This window comes from Pogona vitticeps, chromosome 4, assembly GCF_051106095.1.
Source record: "Pogona vitticeps strain Pit_001003342236 chromosome 4, PviZW2.1, whole genome shotgun sequence".
In the NCBI taxonomy this organism is placed as follows: Eukaryota; Metazoa; Chordata; class Lepidosauria; order Squamata; family Agamidae; genus Pogona; species Pogona vitticeps.
Window position 1 is genome coordinate 228,569,267 of NC_135786.1, and position 21,046 is coordinate 228,590,312.

A 21,046-nucleotide genomic window follows, 5' to 3' on the forward strand; every position below is an offset into this window, starting at 1 on the left:
AAAAGTATGTAAGTCAAGGCAAAATTTCCCATAGGAATGCACTGAAAACAATTTAATCCATTCAGGCTGTTTTTCATTCGTATGTCGAGGCGCTGTTCGCAAGTAGAGGCATTAGTTCCCATAGGAACTAATGCAAAGCCGGTTAATCCATCCTCTACCACTAGGGGGAGAATTTTTTTTCTTTTTTCTTCTTTTGACCTAAGATGAACTTAGGTTAAAAAAAAGGGCAGGAAAGGGTTTTTTTTGTTCATAAATCAAAGCTCCGTTCGCAAGCCGAAGCAGCATTTTGCGAATGGAGCCGTTCGTAACTCAAAATGTTTGTAAGTGGAGACATTCATAAGTTGAGGTAACACTGTAGAGGGTTTCTGCCTCTGGTAAGGAATCAGGAGTGGAATGTCAGGTGGGGAGAGTTGAGTTGGTCCTAATTGACCAGCCATCTTTGCTGCATAATTTCCCATATGTGTGTGTGTTTAGTCGTTTAGTCGTGTCCGACTCTTCGTGACCCCATGGACCAGAGCACGCCAGGCCCTCCTGTCTTCTACTGCCTCCCGGAGTTGTGTCAGGTTCATGTTGGTTGCTTCGCAGACACTGTCCAGCCATCTCATCCTCGGTCGTCCCCTTCTCCTCTTGCCATCACACTTTCCCAACATCAGGGTCTTTTCCAGGGAGTCTTTTCTTCTCATTAGATGGCCAAAGTACTGGAGCCTCAGCTTCAGGATCTGTCCTTCCAGTGAGCACTCAGGGTTGATTTCCTTTAGAACTGATAGGTTTGTTCTCCTTGCAGTCCAGGGGATTCTCAAGAGCCTCCTCCAGCACCACAATTCAAAGGCATCAATTCTTCGGCGGTCTGCTTTCTTTATGGTCCAGCTCTCACTTCCATACATCACGACAGGGAAAACCATAGCTTTGACTATTCGGACTTTTGTTGGCAAGGTGATGTCTCTGCTTTTCAAGATGCTGTCCAGATTTGTCATCGCTTTCCTCCCAAGAAGAAGGCGCCTTTTAATTTCAGGGCTGCTGTCTCCATCTGCAGTGATCATGGAGCCCAGGAAGATAAAATTTGACACTGCCTCCATATCTTCCCCTTCTATTTCCCAGGAGGTGATGGGACCAGTGGCCATGATCTTAGTTTTTTTGATGTTGAGTTTCAGACCGTTTTTTGCACTCTCCTCTTTCACCCTCATTACAAGGTTCTTTAATTCCTCCTCACTTTCTGCCATCAGAGTGGTATCATCTGCATATCGGAGGTTGTTGATATTTCTTCTGGCAATCTTAATTCCGGCTTGGGTTTCTTCCAGTCCAGCCTTCCGCATGATGTATTCTGCATATAAGTTAAATAAGCTGGGGGACAATATACAGCCTTGCCGTACTCCTTTCCCAATTTTGAACCACTCAGTTGTTCCATGACCAGTTCTAACTGTTGCTTCCTGTCCCACATATAGGTTTCTCAGGAGACAGATAAAGTGGTCAGGCACTCCCATTTCTTTAAGAACTTGCCATAGTTTGCTGTGGTCCACACAGTCAAAGGCTTTCGCATAGTCAATGAAGCAGAAGTAGATATTTTTCTGGAACTCTCTGGCTTTCTCCATAATCCAGCGCAAGTTAGCAATTTGGTCTCGAGTTCCTCTGCCTCTTCGGAATCCAGCTTGTACTTCTGGGAGTTCTCGGTCCACATACTGCTGAAGCCTACCTTGTAGGATTTTGAGCATAACCTTGCTAGCGTGCGAAATGAGTGCAATTGTACGGTAGTTGGAGCATTCTTTGGCACTGCCTTTCTTTGGGATTGGGATGTAGACTGATCTTTTCCAATCCTCTGGCCACTGTTGAGTTTTCCAAACTTGCTGGCATATTGAATGTAGCACCTTAACAGCATCATCTTTCAAGATTTTAAATAGTTCAACTGGAATGCCATCACCTCCACTGGCCTTGTTGTTAGCCAGGCTTTCTAAGGCCCACTTGACTTCGCTCTCCAGGATGTCTGGCTCAAGGTCAGCAGCTACATTGTCTGGGTTGTCCGGGATATCCAAATCTTTCTGATATAATTCCTCTGTGTATTCTTGCCACCTCTTCTTGATGTCTTCTGCTTCTGTTAGGTCCCTCCCATTTTTGTCTTTTATCATGTTCATCTTTGTGCAAAATGTTCCTCTGATATGTCCAATTTTCCTGAACAGATCTCTGGTCTTTCCTTTTCTGTTATCTTCCTCTATTTCTTTGCATTGTTCATTTAAGAAGGCCCTCTTGTCTCTCCTTGCTATTCTTTGGAAGTCTGAATTCAAGTTTCTGTAACTTTCCCTATCTCCCTTGCATTTTGCTTCCCTTCTCCTCTCTGCTATTTCTAAGGCCTCGTTGGACAGCCACTTTGCTTTCTTGCATTTCCTTTTCTTTGGGATGGTTTTCGTTGCTGCCTCCTGGACAATGTTACGAGCCTCTATCCAAAGTTCTTCAGGCACTCTGTCCACCAAATCTAGTTCCTTAAATCTGTTCTTTACTTCCACTGTGTATTCATAAGGGATTTGGTTTAGATTATACCTGAGTGGCCCAGTGGTTTTTCCTAATCTCTTCAGTCTAAGCTTGAATTTTGCTATGAGAAGCTGATGATCAGAACCGCAGTCAGCTCCAGGTCTTGTTTTTGCTGACTGTATAGAGCTTCTCCATCTTTGGCTGCAGAGAATATAATCAATCTGATTTCGATATTGCCCATCTGGTGATTTCCATGTATAGAGTCGCCTCTTGTGTTGTTGGAAAAGAGTGTTTGTGATGACCAGCTTATTCTCTTGACAAAACTCTATTAGCCTTTGTCCTGCTTCGTTCTGAACTCCAAGGCCAAACTTCCCTGTTGTTCCTTTTATCTCTTGGCTCCCTACTTTAGCATTCCAGTCCCCTAGAATGAGAAGAACATCTTTCTTTGGTGTCAGTTCTAGAAGGTGTTGTAAATCTTCATAGAATTGTTCAATTTCAGTCTCCTCAGCAATGCTGGTTGGTGCATAAACTTGGATTATTGTGATGTTGAATGGTCTGCCTTGGATTCGTATTGACATCATTCTATCATTTTTGAGATTGTATCCCATTACAGCTTTTCCCACTCTTTTGTTGACTATGAGGGCTACTCCATTCCTTCTACGGGATTCTTGTCCACAATAGTAGATATGATAATCATCTGAGCTGAATTCGCCCATTCCTGTCCATTTTAGTTCACTGATGCCCAGGATGTCGATGTTTATTCTTGCCATCTCCTGTTTGACCACCTCCAGCTTCCCAATGTTCATAGATCTTACATTCCAGGTTCCTATGCAGTATTTTTCTTTGCAGCATTGGATTTTCCTTTCACTTCCAGGCACGTCCACAGCTGAGCGTCCTTTCGGCTTTGGCCCAACCACTTCATTAGCTCTGGAGCTACTTGTACTTGTCCTCCGCTCTTCCTCAGTAGCATGTTGGACGCCTTCCGACCTGAGGGGCCCATCTTCCAGCGTCATATCTTTTAGCCTTTTGTTTCTGATCATGGGGCGTTCTTGGCAAAGATACTGGAGTGGCTTGCCATTTCCTACTCCAGGTGGATTGCGTTTAGTCGGAACTCTCCACTATGTCCTGTCCGTCTTGGGTGTCCCTGCACGGCATAGCCCATAGTTTCTCTGAGTTACTCAAGCCCCTTCGCCACGACAAGGCAGCAATCCATGAAGAAGAATTTCCCATATCCATCTTTATTTTTCTGCTTTTTTTAACCTTTCCTTTTAGCTTCCATCTGATCTGTTCCAGTGTTGGAAGAATTAGTGGCTCACAATGAGAAACGGTGGATGGCAGGTTAGGAACTTATTCATTACTGTCACTATTTCATTTCATTTTACTAAGAATGATGGTACCCCATTGGTTTCGGTTTCTGTTAGTTATAAAATGAATGCTTACCCCCCTTGTTCTTGGGCCACAAACGTTAGCTGTGACTCAGGCTCCCAAGCCAGTGCATACATGTGAGTTGTGATTAAAGGCCCAGTGTGGAAATAAAGTGCAAAAGAAAGGACACTGCAAGGTGACATTCTCTGACAAAAGACGTTTTTTAAAAAAAATTTGGCAAGCCGTCTTCGTCGTTTCCGAGATAAGGATTTTGGAATTGGAAGAGAGATGTCAAACACAAACCAAGCAAAGAGTGGATCTGCCATGCTGGCTTGTGGATTCCAGGAATTCCAATCCAAAAATGTACCATTTCCATGGTCTGGCACATCATCAAGGCAAAATGATAACAAAGTAAGAATGGGGTTGTTAGCAGTTTTTTTTTAAAAAAATCACCTTTAATATGAACTTCATTTAGCTCTGAAAATTCATGAGAGAATGGAGAAAGACAGCAATAAGGATTCTTGGTTGAATAAATGCAGAAATATCAGATTTTTGGTACCTTTGCCATGTGCTGTGCTCAGAATCAACTAGTTACAAACAATTAGTTACTTCTCATTAATTTATTTCCTGCATCATTGAGATATAATTCTCTTACATGTTGGAACACAATAAGGGATAATTTTCTAGCTACTTTTATATTTATGATATGGTTTTAATTAAAGAGAAAAATTCCTTGGCAGACTACAACTCCCAGAATTCTCCAGCCAGCTTGGCCACTTACAAACCAGGCTTTCTTGACAAGAAACATGAATGGCTTCTCAAACCAAACATATTTCTGGCCTTGCAGTCTAGGATGGCAGTATTTCATCATTCTTTAAAAGTAGGTTGTACTTTTGAGGACAGCTTGTTAGAACACATAAATATTTTCCTCTGCAGAGAAACTTTTTCTGATCAACCGAGGTGATCTTTCTCCTCGCTCTCAATGTGACAAAACAAGTAGGCCTTGAATTGCATTTTAATGCCAGATTTCAATGACAAGGGCAAAACAAGAGGCTGCTTAGGAAAGAGATGCTCTTATCTGCCTGACTGACATGGCCTTGACTTATTTGTGTTGCTTGGGGGGAAAAAAGCCTCTATTAAAGCTGCATGGTGATGCAGCTCTGTTATTGTGTAGTGGAGCTGATCAGCTTTCTACAAGGACATTCTCAAAGTGGGGGGCAGCCCAAACCAAAAAAATTTAACTTTGAAACTGGACTATGGCTCAGTACCAAATTTGGCACAGTTCTGGCAGACAGTCTGCTCTTGATCTGTGCCAGATGTGGGGAAGTTTGGGTAAAGGGCTTTCCGGTTACTGTTTCTTAAATGAAAAAAGTTAAAAAGTAACCCCCCCAAGCAGAAACAAGGAACTCTAAACACCTGCAGATTTAAAATAGCTCATACAAATAGAAAAGAACAATCTTGCTTATCTTGAAGCAGAATGGTTGGTCCCACCCACTTTATTTTATTTGGAATGCATCCAGACTGCAGGGGCTGAAATACTGATTCTCAAGGAAGGCCTCTCAAAAGGAAAAAAAACCCACTTCGATAAGACTGAGCATGCATGGTTTACCAGCAAGAGCATTGGAAAGTAGGCAAAAGCATCACAAAGTTCATCACTCAGCTAGAAAGGCCAGACTGGGTACGTGTCAGCTTCACTTGCCCCATGGCCTGCTCGTTTTTAAGGAGAGAGCATGTAAGGCAATGCTCAGAAGGTGGAGTAGATCTCCAAACCCATTCAAAACAAAGGCCAGCTGGACTTTGTAACATGCAGTACCCAATGGGGTTTGTATCGATGTCTCTCTTTCTTACTGTACTGAAAAGGGCACTGAGCATTCAATGCAGAGAGGGAGAGAAGGAAAAAAGCCCTCATTCAAAGGAGAAGCAAACTGGTACATTTTATAATAGTGAAGATTGGCATAAGCAGAAGGTGCCAAGATTGCTGCACAATGCACTTGCCACCCTACTTGGCAGACGGAGGCCACAGAAAGCTCGCCGTGGGGGATTGAATGCCCTGTTTCTGAGTTTCATTGAAACATCTGCAGAATCTGGCTGAAGAATGGCAATTGTTGGTCCCCTCTGCCCTCTCCTTCTTGATTTCAGGCTATTTTTGCAATGACTTGTTACGCATAGTTTCAGCAAAAAGCCAGCCATCGAATGAGTCACATGAAGTTCCTATGCGACGTTAAAAAAAAACAAAAAACTGAAAGCAGATTTTCATGAATGATTTTGAAAACGAGGGCTCAGTCATCCGAATGTCATCTTTGTATGACAAAGGACAGCACATTCATATATGTCTTTGTTTGGCTCAACTGCTGTGCTTTTGTGGTTTGGACGTTGGTGATCTGGTTTTCTTTCCTAGAGCCTCTAGAAGGCTCTGCCATTGCGTATTTATCAGAATTTGTGAAAGTTATTTTTCTGGATCAGAACTGCCAGAACGGCCCAGCCAGCACCCAACCACAGTTACAAGATGCAACCCACCAGTCCCTTATAATTCTGGCTCATTGTGCCATCCAAACACACACACACAATAAATATAATGTGTAGTTTGGTCCCACAGTGCTTTCAGGAGAGAAAAAGGTCCCACTTTTGCTAAAATGGTATGACCCATTCATATTTGGATGGCATCATTTGATGGAACATCATTCCATGATGCTGTGTCCCAAGTCCCAAAGATCATGTATCGAGGGGATACAAGATATATACACATGGTAGATGTAGAGAGTCATCTTCCTGTCGTATCTGTTCAGCTAGGCCAGTTGTATACTATGACTGGCAGCAGCTCTCCAAGCTAGCCTGCAGAGCCATCCGCTGTTAACTTGGTTCTTTTAATTTGACATGCTAGAACCTGCAACCTTCTCGAGACAAACCTTATGTTGTACCACTGGGCCATAGTGGATTTCTCTCAAAGCACAGGATATATTTTTTTACTCTTTACTCTTGCAGAATGCACCCAGGAAATGAAAGGCAAATGGGTTCTTAATACCTGAGGTTTCATGGAGCCCAACGTATTTTGGAAATACAGTTTCCTCTTGGGAGAGGTCCAATCAAAGTTCAGCTCTAGAGCATTCCTGAATCAAGCAACCACTCGTTTTTTGTTTGTCCCTTTGTTTCCCTCTTTGAAATAACTCATGCGCTACAGCCGGCAGAGTACTGAAGTGCAGAATGCAGCAGAATCAAAGGACCATGGACAATAATACTTTTTTTAAAAAAAAGATGGTGTCCAAGGTACAAAGGAAGCCAGAGGGTGCCATACAACCCCCCCCTCCCAGCCAAGCATTGCCACTGGCTCTTATCAGCATCAGGGGGAGCCTGTCAGGTGAAACAACCACGTCTCTGCTTTCTTTTCTCTTTCAATAGACCACTAGCAATTTTCTACACTTCAAAGCCGGGGCAACCTGCCCGGGAACACACCGACCTTTGGCACAGTTATTTCTCTTTTCCAGAAGTTGAAAGCACTTGACTGAAAATGGAGAAAAACCTGACATTTTCTTTTCCCTTAGCCTTTAGTTGGTTTTCTTTACACGGCTAAGGAGGTTACAAAAGGGCGGTTTACAGAGGTAATTGAATTCCCGGAGTGAAGTGGCAAGTGAAGCCGTCCGTGTTCCAGGTCAAACCGTCTAGCTCGACACGGCCGGTAACAGCCTCACTTGCCATGGCCCCTGCGGGGTCCCCATCAGGCCGTCGTTCCCAGATCCATGTCCAGAGGTGCTTTAGCAAAAAAAAAAAATGGCAACCCTAAAACCTTATGAATGCAACCCAGGTTGTGTTCTGTGAGTGGAGAAGCGTGAGACACCCAGCTCTACATCTCCTTTTCACCCACTGCATCAGATGCCGTTCTGTCCCTTCAGCGCTGCCTGGAGGCCGTACTGGAATGGATGCAGGAGAACGGGCTGAGGCTGAACCCGGACAAGACGGAGGTACTAAGGGTGGGCGCCCCGACAATTGGGGATTTGGGAAACTCCCTCTCTTTGGGGGGGTGACCCTGCCCGCCAAGGATGGGGTCCACAGCTTGGGGATCCATCTGGACCCGGCGCTCACTATGGAATCCCAGGTGGTGTCTGTGGTCCGTACCGCCTTTTTTCATCTTAGGCGGATAGCCCAGCTGCGGTCCTACCTTGATGTTGGGGCGCTCACTACCTTGGTACATGAGCTCGTAAACTCGAGATTAGACCACTGTAATGTGCTCTACGTGGGGCTACCTTTGAGGTTGCTGCGGAAACTGCAGGTGGTGCAGAATGCGGCGGCCAGGTTACTCAGTGGAGTGAGAAAATACCAACATATCTCACCCACTCTGGCCGCATTGCATTGGCTGCCGATCCGATTCCGCATCGACTTCAAAGTGTTGATGCTCACGTACAAAGCCCTAAACGGTTTAGGACCTCGATACTTGGCGGAACGCCTACTCCCGCCAAGATCTACCCGTGTCACTCATGCGAGCCAGGAGGTGAGGCTGAGGAGCCTAACGCCGAGGGAGGCCCGGAAGGAGAAGATAAGAAATCGGGCCTCCTCGGCGGTGGCTCCTCGCCTCTGGAACAACTTACCTCCTGAGATTCGCGGGGCTCCCTCGCTGGCTACCTTCAAGAAGCAATTAAAAACTTGGATGTTTCGGCAGGCCTTCCCACCAGATAATTCCTGACGCCCTCTTTTTTTTTTCTCCCCCCCTTTCCTTCAGCTCTCCCATTCTGTTCAGTATTTCTGTTATGTAAAATTGTTTATACGTATACTTATTTTATTATCTTTTAATTGTTGTTAGCTGCCTAGAGTGGTCCTGACACGACCAGATAGGCGGGATATAAATGAAATTAAATAAATAAATAAATAAATAAATAAATAAATAAATAAATAAATAAATAAATAAATAAATAAATAAATAAATAAATAAATAAATAAATAAATAAATAAATAAATAAATAAATAAAGTGAAGCAACCTGATCTACGTCTTTTGGACAAATATGCTGCTGGAGTTGGTCATCATCATCTTAGAACTTGAAGGGACCCCATAGATCATCAAGTCCAGTCCTTATCAAGGAGGCACAGTGGGGAATCGAACTTCCAACCTCTGGCTCTACAGCCAGATGCTTAAACCACTGAGCTTTTCATAAGTCCTTGAACACGCCCTTTACCCTTCAGGTCTTATAGTTCTTTGAATTTTATGATGTAGTTTTCTTGCTTGGGAAGGTAAACCAGCAGGATTTGGAAGACTGTGCTGTCTGGGATTGTAACTCTTAGAATTCCCCAGCAACTATTCCTTGAGTTATAATCCAGAAAAAGTAACTTTTGTGAAGTTGGTATGTCAATTGCTTCCACAGCTTGGGGGTTTATTTAGAGTGGGTTAAGCCAGTGAAAATACTGTGGCAATCCAAAAATGCATGTTGTTCCCATAAAATGCACATGTTTACATATTTGTCCATACTGCATGTTTGCCACAGCCCACATCCTACATGTGATCACATTAAATATGGTATTCAGAACTCTGTACTTCAATGTGAATTTTCTGCAGTTTGGAAAAAAAAAACACCGTGGAAAAAGGATGGAGCCAGCTTGTGAATGAACATGCGTCGAACTCATGTGGAGCAGAACTGGTTTAATCTGTCTGTCCCTGGAAGTCTGGCAAGGAAGAGTTTTCCGTCCCAGTTTGATGATGTTTTCTATGATATTGTCACTGTTTATAAAGGTGGACAAGTGGGCAAAGCCATTGAAATGTATCCATTTAATCATTTAAGAGTTTACCCTGCCTTATTTTTCCTTTGCATTCGAGGTATTGATCTGTACCGAATTTGTACTAAATGTTGTCAGCTACAAAGTTGTATCATCATCCATAAGGGCTCAGATGGTGACGTATGTGTGTTGTGTGCCATCAAGTTGCTATCTGAGTTACAGTCACCGTAATAGAGCTTTCAAGGTATGTGAGACATTTAAGGAATCATTTTTCCATTGCTGCCACACACATCTCTGTTGAGTTTTCATGGCCAAGCAACGGTTGAACTCAAGCCTCCAGAGTCCTTGTTGTTGCTGTTTAGTTGTTAAGTCGTGTCTGACTCTTCATGACCACATGGACCAGAGCACGCCAGGCCCTCCTCTCTTCCACTGCCTCCCGGAGTTGGGTCAAATTCATGTTGGTAGCTTCGATGACACTGTCCAACCATCTCACCCTCTGTCGTCCTCTTCTCCTCTTGCCTTCACACTTTCCCAACATCAGGGTCTTTTCTAGGGAGTCTTCTCTTCTCATGAGATGGCCAAAGTACAGTATTGGAGCCTCAGCTTCAGGATCTGTTCTTTCAATGAGCACTCAGGCTTGATTTCCTTCAGAATGGATAGGTTTGTTATTCTTGCAGTCCAGGGGACTCTCAAGAGTCTCCTCCAGCACCACAATTCAAAGGCATCAATTCTTCGGCGGTCAGCTTTCTTTATGGTGGTCCAGCTCTCACTTCCGTACATCGCTACTGGAAAAACCATAGCTTTGACTATGCGGACCTTTGTTGGCAAGGTGATGTCTCTGCTTTTTAAGATGATGTCTAGGTTTGTCATCGCTTTCCTCCCAAGAAGCAGGCATCTTTTAATTTCATGGCTGCTGTCACCATCTGCCGTGATCATGGAGCCCAAGAAAGTAAAATCTTTCACTGCCTCCGTATCTTTCTCTTCTATTTGCCAGGAGGTGATGGGACCAGTGGCCATGACCTTCTTTTTTTTTATTTTGAGCTTCAGACCATTTTTTGTGCTCTCCTGAGTCCTAGTCTGTCACTAATCACTACATCACACTGGCTCTAATGTCTTATGTGCATCACACTTGAATTGTTGCTCTTTAAATCTTTAGGTGAACAGGACAGTTGAGTTAATGGAGGATTTATTTTATTTTATCTTGCTGACACTCAAGTCTTGTTAATGTATTCATGTTAATATGTGCAAGGCAGGAAAACAAAACCGACATGTAGATAGACAGATTGATCTGTCAGTCACTCTGAAACTCACTTTTAAAACCTAACATAACTGGGTGTAACACATTATACTGGGTGTTACACATTATACACATTAAACATCCACAGGTTTAAATTCTTGGTGCTCTGGTGATCTCTCTGTAGTGGTGAATGGAAACTGAAATGAAATTCCCCATCTTTTAAACGCACATACTGGTTTGGCTGTCATACCATTACCAGATGCAGGTGGCTGGAGATGGGAATTCCCAGCATGCCTTGCTTTTACAGAACTTCCAAGAATTGGGTAAGTGGGTCATATAGCTCGTAGGGTGCTAAACCAAGTTGGCTGATCACAGCAGGACAATCTCCTTTGTCAAACATTGGTTTTTTAATGCAAAAATAACCACAGCAAAATGACTCTCCTTTATTCCCAACTGAAGTTGCATTCATAAAATTAAGGAAGCTTTGATTCACTAGGAGTGAATTTCCATGGAGTTTGGTGGAGTGGAGCCAGAGTTTTTAGGGGCAACACCCTGGGGCTTTCTGAGTGGCAGGGACTAGAACCTTGTATGTGTCTCCTTCAGCTACAGTCCCGGCAGTAACTGGGACAGAAATGTTTTTCCCCCCCAGGAACTGTACACTGTTGCAAGCTATCCCTGTTACTGTGCAAAGTATTTAAGGGTTGTTTGCTTTTGAATAGGCAGTTAAGACCTATTAGCATTACAAAAGACCTTCTTATTTCCCGGTGGGGACCCATCTAGCACCCTGCATTTTTGGACTTCCTTAGTGGGGAGAGAAACTAGCTAAGGTTGGCTGGTGGCACTTTGCACTCACACCTTTACCACTACACCACTGGGAACAGATGTGGGCTTTGTATTGTTTCAGTGTTGAGAAGAAGAAAAAAAACCTCTGGGCTCAGCTGATCCTGCAAGCCTGACATTTCCTGAGCCCTACTATAAAGGATTTCCTGTTTAGTTTGGAAGTCTGTCTGAGTAACAAAGGAAGGCCACTGAACAGCGGTGTTGTTGTTGTTTAGTCGTTAAGTAAGTCGTGTCCGACTCTTCCTGACCCCATGGACCAGAGCACACCAGGCCCTCCTGTCTTCCACTGCCTCCCGGAGCAACGGTGGCTAATTTCCACATGTTACAAATTCCCTTAGGGTACAATTTCTTTTTGAAGAGAAGTAACCTGTAATAATAATAATAAAAAAGCTTACTGTGGGCTATCTGCAAAGGGCATCTCCAGCCTATATGTCGTTGTTCCATGTATGGCTGGGCCAGTAAGGAAAGATGGGAGAAAAATCCTCTGAACTCAAGAAACAGATCTTCAGACAATGAGAGCAACATAAATCTTGCCAACAGCCTTTCCAAAAGGATATGATCTGGTGATCCCTTTGTTTTGCTGTGCGAGCTGATTCACTGATGTCCAGACATGGTGGGTGACTCTTCTGCAGCCGTGATTCATAGGCTTGGTTTTCTTGGATGGCCAGTTGCGTAACACAGCCTGCAGCATGAGGCTGAGATGCTGTTTTCCCCCCTACTTCCAATGAAGCAGCATGTACAACCGATTTGGATATGTCAGGAAATGAGGGTCACCTTTTCTCTGCTGGTTTGTGATCCCTTCCGTCAACCTTGTGGCAGGGGAAGTCAGCTTCTTCAATCATGGCGATATCTGAAATTCAGGTTTCCCACCTCCAAAGCCGTCATGGCCAGAGGTGGGGGGGGGCGAATTTACATCAACTCCAATGCTGGCTGTGGAATTCTGAAAGCTGAAAACTGTCTTCTCTTTCTGCTCATTGCCCTTTTGAGACTGCGAGCTTAGAAGGTTGCAACAAGAATAAAAGCCAGAAGTTTTATTATCACTTGCCAATATGAAGGCTACCCATCAGGAGTGGCAAAATGTGGTCCATGGGCCATATGGGGTTATTTTGAGCTCCCCCCCGACAGGACTCTCCAATTCAAAACATTCTATCCTCCCCACTTTTGTTGTTGTTTTTATTTTTAAGAGACCTGTTTTAATGCTCTGGGAGCATCGTTGTTCTGAACTTTGGGAAGTTCAAAAAAAAACCCCACTCCCTGAAAACAAACCAGAAAGTGCTCATCTAGGTGCTTCCCGGATTTATTTAATTTTTTTCTTTCTGTTTTTATTTTTTGCAGGAGGCAGAGGTGTTTTCAGCCATTTTTGGACCTGCTGCAGCCCCTTCTAGGGGTGGGAGGCTTGAATTTGGCCACCAAACCCTCACACATTGCCCACCCCAATTGTACAGCCAAGGGACTGAACCTGTGACCACCAAATGTTGCTGAGCTCCAGTTTCCATTTCTTGTTGACAGAGGGAAACTGAAGCCCAACCCCGTTGGAAAAGGGGCCACGTTCCTCACTCTTAATTTCATCTAGCAAACCTGTTGTACTGTTTTTGCTTGGTTCTTTGTTTTTAAAACCACTGCCTACTTGGTGCCGTCACTTTTAACCATAACATCTCTTAATCAGCCTTTCTAGCAACATTTTCCTCCTCTCCCCAACAGCATATAGACCCTTGGCATCTTAACCACTGTCGGGGTTATTCTGAACCCATTCCGTGATCAGCTTCTTCTCAACCCCTGCCTCTGCTCTTTTCCCTTGAACCTCATAAGAACATGAGATCACCCAGCCCTGCTCTGATCCACCAACTGCATCACAGAATAATGGAGTTGGTCTCTAAGGCCATGGACTCCAACCCCCTGCTCAGTGCAGTGATACAAATCAAAGCAGATCTGACAGCTAGTGGTCCAATTTTCTCTGGAATGTCTCCAGGGCTGGAGTGCTCACCACCTCCCGAGGTCATTGGTTCCATTATTGTACTGCTCTAACAGTTAGGAAGTTCTTCTTGATATTCAGCCGAAATCAGGCTTCCTTGTAACTCGAGGCCATTATGAAGTGATGATCAAGAACAGATCTCACCCTTCCTCTACGTGACAGCCTTTCAAGGGTTGTTTATCCCAGGGATGGTCAAAGTATGGCATGCAAACTGCACACCATCCGAAACAATTTCTCCACCCACCCCCATCTACCCTCCTAGAGTCCCCCAAGGCAATTTGGCAAAAATGCAGATGCCCCACAGTGGAAGCTCTGAGCCTCCCTTGGAGTGGAGCCACCGCCACTGTTTGCTCAATCTGAAGGAGCCCATCAATTTACAAAGGGTCAGAGGAGCAGAGGGCCAGTCCAAGCCCAGAGTCATGCTGGCCAGCCAGGCTGGACCAGAACAGGCCAGATGGACCAGGAGCCAGACCTTCTCTAAAGCAGCATCCAGTGTGCCTGATCTGTTCTAGGTAAATATTTTAAATTAAATTGGATGCTCCGCCAACGTGAAAAACCAACCCACCAGAAATGCAAATGCAAAAACCACAACCCCCCAAATCCCTGGCTGCTGACAGCCGAGGATAAACAGGATGGGTTCCCTTCCCTGTAGAGCTGTGGTGGTCAAACTTTTCTGACCAGTGTGCCAGAAGTCAAGGAGAAACTGTTGAGATAGCACCACTTTTGTGCTACACATACCCTTAGGTTTGCCTCCACTTCAGGGACAGAAAGCATCCAGGTCGGGGGACTTCACGGAAGCCTCCCAGCCTACTTTTGCGGCCTCCCAGGTACAAACCATGTGGGGATGATGATGGTGATTAAAAAACAGAAGGAATGTTGCTCCACAAACACCCAACCCTACCATCGCCACCAGCAAATCCAACTTATTTCATGCTTCTCTGCTGCAACCCGTTTTAGTGTTTGGTTTGGAGGGGGGGAAATGACCCATCGTTTCTGTTTGATCTTGACTGCAGCCTTCAGCACGCCCATCCACAGACGCTGCTCTTATGGCTGCTGTTGCTGCTGCTGCTGCTGCTGCATACCTCGGCCTCTTTGGTGCACTGTCTCCTCCGAGACACTTTATCACCCACTTTGCCCACAAGCCTTCCCCTCCATCTGGCAGGGCGAAGGGCTGGAAATGAAAGGCCCCGTTCACGCTTCGGGTGGCTCGAATTTATCTCTCTAAATAAGCCGGTTGTATGTAGAGGCCGATTCATAAACACTTCCCAGATGATAGATTGCAGGCCGTCCCAGCCCTTAATTGGCGCCTCTCGGGGAAAATGTCTCCACCATCAGGGCTCTCTTGCCATGCTGAGAAATATGTTGTGGAGAAAAAGCTATGGAATGAGGACTTGGAAAGCCACTGCCCCCCCACCCCGAGTGCCTGTGTGTGTGTGTGTGAGAGAGAGAGAGAGAGAGAGAGAGAGAGAGGTCTCTGTGCCTCTCTGACGTGCAGCGTTCCACAACATTAGCTGCCAGTACCCTCTGCTATGGGAAAGATGATGTGAGACAGGCTTCGTCTTTATGGCCCCAAAGTCCTTAACTACAGCAAAGCTTGTGTCAACTAGAGGCGATTTTAGAAAAGCAACACGCAACAAGGGAAAAATTTTGCAAAAGGCAAGAAGAGCGGCCTAAAATGTTCAGGCATTAGACCTGATCACAACTCAGAGAAGTTACTCTTGTTTTTTTTTAAGTGCCCCTCCCAGAATCCCAAAGCCAATATGGACACTAGCAAAGTATGTGAACTAGAGATAACCCTCAGTAAAGAAGACTTATAGGGGAAAGGATCACAAAGGGCAAATTGAAGGAGCAACACCAAAGAGGCATGCAGAACTTGGAGAAGTTCCTTTTTTAGATAGCAATTTTCAGGATTGCCCATCTATCTATCTATCTATCTATCTATCTATCTATCTATCTATCTATCTATCTATCTATCTATCTATCTATCTATCTATCTATCTATCTATCTATCTATCTATCTATCTATCTATCTATCTATCTATCTATCTATCTATCTATCTATCTATCCTGTCTGTCTGTCTGTCTGTCTATCTATCTATCTATCCTGTCTGTCTGTCTGTCTGTCTGTCTGTCTGTCTGTCTGTCTGTCTGTCTGTCTATCTATCTATCTATCTATCTATCTATCTATCTATCTATCTATCTATCTATCTATCTATCTATCTATCTATCTATCTATCTATCTATCTATCCTGTCTGTCTGTCTGTCTGTCTATCTATCTATCCTGTCTGTCTGTCTGTCTGTCTGTCTGTCTGTCTATCTATCTATCTATCTATCTATCTACCTACCTACCTACCTACCTACCTACCTACCTACCTACCTAATCTAAAATTGATCATTTATCCTACGACTGAGATCCAAGATGATATTTGCCAATCTCTGCAAAAATCATACCCAAGTCCAATTATGAATCAGTTTGAGACATTACAGTCTTGTCCTTTAAAATGGCCAAGCATTAAATCTGCTCAGAGTTTGGAAAAGTTACTCTTTTGAACACCTTGTGCTGGCAATAGTGGCTGGGTCCCTGTGCTGGCAAGGATTTGGATCTGGTGCAACTCAGATCTTCCTTTGCTCTACTGCTTCATCTTTTCTCCCTTCTCATCTCTTGGCAGATCTTCGCTAGCATAGGATTCTCCTGGCTGATCACTTTGTTGGCAGATTTCTGAGGTCAGTGGACCTGTTGACCGAAAGGTACTTTGGCTAGCAAGAGAAAAATTCTACTGGCAGAAAGACCTAATCTTAATTGCCTAAAGCCAATGCATCTTTAAGTAAGAATAGCACAGCCCCTCATCATCCTCATCTCATGAGATGTTGCAGTACAGATTAAGTATTTGCCGATACTAATCTAGAAACAATCAAAACAATATTAGAGGAATGGTCTGTACTGGAAAGACAGGGCAGTGGGATTGTAACCAAGTAGATTTTGGGTGGACAGGCATAAAAATAGTTCGCTTGCTTTGCTGTTTAATCTTCCTTAGGAACCCTGGGAAATGTAGTCCTGAAAATATGCAATGAATGTTCTCCGTGAAATGAAGCATGATGGAACATTGGGAAATAATACGCACGAAGATTCCGTTTTCCTGTCTCTGACATTTCTGTTAATTGGCCCAGTATTTTTGCGTTGTAAGACATGGAATTGCCTGTGCATGTGCGATCCTGTACATATTTACTGAGCAGTTCAGTCAGTAGTGTTCAACGGGGGTCTACTTCCATGTACCTACGCAATGCGATTGAACATTCCATTTCAAGCACAATCTTCTGTTGGAGAGATAAGGTGGAAGGCATGAGAAAGTTCAGATTTGACCAATGTAGAAAATGGCCTTGGAGGTGTGACGTACTTCCTTTCACCTACCTCTTACTGTAAGTTCCATAATACTGAGGTGGGAAAAGTTACTTTTTTGGACTGCAACTCCTATAGCCAATGGCTGTGCTGGCTGCGGTATTTGGAGAGGCATTTTAATCAGAAGCTTTCTCCATCTCTACCATAATGGTCTAAAGAAATCTTAATATAAGATGCAGGTTCCCAACCTGTGGGTCATGACTCCCAAGGATGTCACAATGTATTTTCTAGGGGGTCACCATAATTATTTTTAGTTGCAATTATTTTTATAGGAAATTTCACCATGAAGGTTTTCAACATATATTTATTACCCAGATGCAAGCATGACCTTGGCATTAAATATTAGCTTAGATTTATAGTCTGAAAAATCTGCAGTATTTTAATGTGTTTTCTTTCCTTGTTAAAAATGCCTTTTTATGCAAATGTGGTGGTGGGGTTGCAGATTATTTGGCTATTTATTACAAAAGGGAATCACAACTAGAAAATAGTTGGGAACACTGATACAAGACTATTTTGTTCCCAGAGCTGTCCTGTGCATCCATGACTGGGAGGTAAAATAATGGATGCTAAAAAGGTGTTAAAAGGAAACTAGGAACTTCAGGTTCTGAAACTTTTTGAATGAAGATGGATGGCATAAAGTAACGAAGCCTGCTTTCAGAGGAGATTGGTTGGTGTGATCCTCCCCCACCATTATCAATCTAACATTCTATGAAAGTCCATTTATTATCAAACCAAAGTATATTTTCTAGAGCCTTTAAGTAGATCAGCCAGTCTGTCTTTTTGAGGTTTGTTTAAAAAAAAAGAAAGAGGAAATGGAAAAGTTTTTATAACAAAACAAAAGTATTTATAACAAAATATCATGGATATATAGAAAGGGTGTTTTTTTAAGCAATGACCAATCATATGTGAATCACCTTTGAAATATAGTACATGTGCAGAAGGAAAATATTGTTCTCTGCTCTAAATACAGAAGTGTCTCTTGTTGGAATGAACCATACATTTCTGCTGTCCTCAGCAGTGGTCGGGGCAGGGAACTAGAATATTTTGGGTGATTTCCAAGTGGCATTTCAGAAGGGAGAGAATGTACACAAAATGGCTGCAAAATTAACTGGTCCAGCGAGTAGCCTTTCATTGGTGTCATTGATCTTACATGTTTTCCAAGCCCGTCTGCCATGTTATCTTTGTGAAGTATGTCTAGTTGGATACAGGGCTTCCCCCAAGATCTTTTCCTGCCCAAGACAAAGACCAAGATGAGACTCATCCCACACTATGTACAAAGCTCAAATAGGTGGGCTTAAACTTTCCTACAGCATTGCCAATGAGAAAAGACTGTCAAGCTCCTAGTGTCGTTATGTTCCACTCTTGCCAAAGAAAGGGTCCCAAGATAGGAGAGAAAAAGGAAGCAGGCTTTTTCTGAGAATGACATTTATGGATTAAATCTTATTGGTAGTCTTGACTAGAGTAGTCCAATCCAATCAGTGGGATTTGCAAAAAAAGAATGATTCACCATACAACAGTTGATCCATTGAATCTACTCTGATTGAAACTTGTAATAGGATTTTAGCCTTGATGTATATCATCATTGTGTTGCCATATGTACCATTAATGATAACGTTTAACAGAAGACATGAAAAGTTACAGTAGGATTGTTGAAAATAAACACAAGCAAACAAAAATAATTCCATTCGTATCTGAAAACTTTAACAATACAACTAAAACACAAAGATAATGATAACAATGCAACTGGAACAATGCAACTAGAACACAAAGATAGATCTGGAACTCCCTCCCTCAAGAAGCTAGGCTGGCCCCCATCTTTGCTGTCCTTCCACAGGCAGTCAAAGACCTTTCTCTTCAGGCAGGCTTTCCCTTAATGACTGCTGGTCTGAGAGGGGTTTTGAATGGACTATTGTGCTCTGTTGTTTTAAATGTGTTTTCATATTTATCTTAAGTTACCATTTTTAATATAGTACTTGTTTAATTCTTTAGTTCCTGTTTTAGCTTTTAAATACTGTTTTAGTGAAGTGAGCAGCCTTGGGTCCTTTTGGGGAGAAAGGCAGCAAATGAATGAATGAATGAATGAATGAATGAATGAATGAATGAATGGATGAATGAATGGATGAATGAATGAATGAATGAATGAGATAAGATGTTACATCCATGGAAGGATGTGGAAAAAGAGGAAGTCAATGTTATGAAAATTCTATGTTGCACCTAGGCTACTTCCACAATCCACCTTTGGTCACGGAATCACTGCTCCTTGGCGTCTAAGGCAGCACATTAATTTACAGTACAGTTATTTATCCGGGTCCCTTAAATCTTAAGTGATTCATTCAGTCAATTTCCCCTTTTCTGTGATTGTAAACTTCACATGGCTTAGATTTGTGTGTGTAATGAAAGCCCAGGTAGATGGGTTTTTTTTCCTTTTTTCCTTCTTTCTCACCATTCCAGTATAAACTTTGCAACTGGGTTGGTGACTATCTAGCCATTGGCCCTCCCATCGGCTGTAGTGGCTAGAACTGAAAGCAGCTGGTGTCCAACATCTGGATAGCCACATATTGCCCACACCAGCCTTACGACAAATCGAATCAACACATACATTTGCCAAAATCCAAATGTAAAATAATACTGTACATGTATAAGCAATCATGGAAGGCATTTCCACAGTTTCTAGGCTGCCCATCATACGCCCAAATATCTGATTAATTGCACAAACAGTTGGACAACCAGTGGATGAGGGAGCATATGATGGATAGCCCGGAAAATCTAGGTTCTGGGATGTAAGTGACAACAGTTAAAATAAATTTAAATGTAAAGATATTTCTTCTGTATTTAAATATCAAAAACAGTTATACAGAGACTCTCAGTCTTTCTGATGTACACACTCTACACTCTCTAAGACTTCTCTTTAAAAAAAAAAAACCTCTAACACACTACTAGTCCTGACGAACTTCCTAACAGCATTCCTTCTCTTTTGAAACTCTCAGATCTAAATCTCTAATTGATTCTCAGACTCATTGGTCACTCAGACCAAGACTCCTCCTCACAAGACTCTAATGACAGTAACAAAGGAACGGACAATCATTCAACAGCCAATCACACTCCCACTCTGCCCCTATACATCCATTAAGTAGGCATACAGGGCTATTCTCCTACAAACCTGGTACCGTTAATTATGATGGAGAGTTTAAGAAAGGGTAGAAGATCCATGGGCATCTTGATCACACACTCACTACTGAGTCTTGCTGAATTCAAAGCTTGGGAACGTTCCTTTTTTTTTATTTTGACCATGCTGACAGCAACTATCAGAGTCCTCATCCAAAAAACCTGGAAATTCTCCGAGAAATTCTGGCAAATATTCTGCATGGCTTCCATTTCCAGAAGCTAGTAGGCAACGGGCAGTGCTTACTGGTCTGTGCCCCCAGACACATCAAATGGGATTGGGGTAATCAATACAAGGCCGTTTTTCAAACCTCGCTGATTGGGGAGCGTCTTCCTCCTTTTTCATGATTCGCCCCTCATCTGGCCCTGTGGAGTTTTTCATCTAAGTTTCTTTACAGCAAGCCACTTGATGTGGATTGTCTTTATCGGACGTGACAGGCAGGTACAGAGTCGGGATAAAAGGGATGCCAGGGTGCTCCACCTCGTCCTGTCATCATGTTCCCTTGCCTGACAACAGTGGGCATGATGTGAAGAGATGTGACGTGCGCTTGTTTGGGCGGGGGGGAGAGGGGAAGACAGAAATCCTTCTCTTTTCTCAGAAGGAAGGCAAAGCAACCCAATTATTCAGATCACATACTGCAATTTGTTTCTAAATTCATCTGAATTTTAACCAACGTGGACATACGGCTGGTGAAAAAGTTGCACTTGTGGTTTTACTCCTGTGGCGACCATGAATTCTTTTAACATCCTCCTTGCTTCAGCTGAGCGCATAAAATTGATTGTATTTTTAAGGGTACCATTACTGTGGCTAAAATGCCAATGTTACAATTATTGAAGGATACATGTCCATTTCCTATTATTGATTGGACAGCAGTTTTTCTTCCGTGCCTGAACACATATTCCAGAAAAGTCAC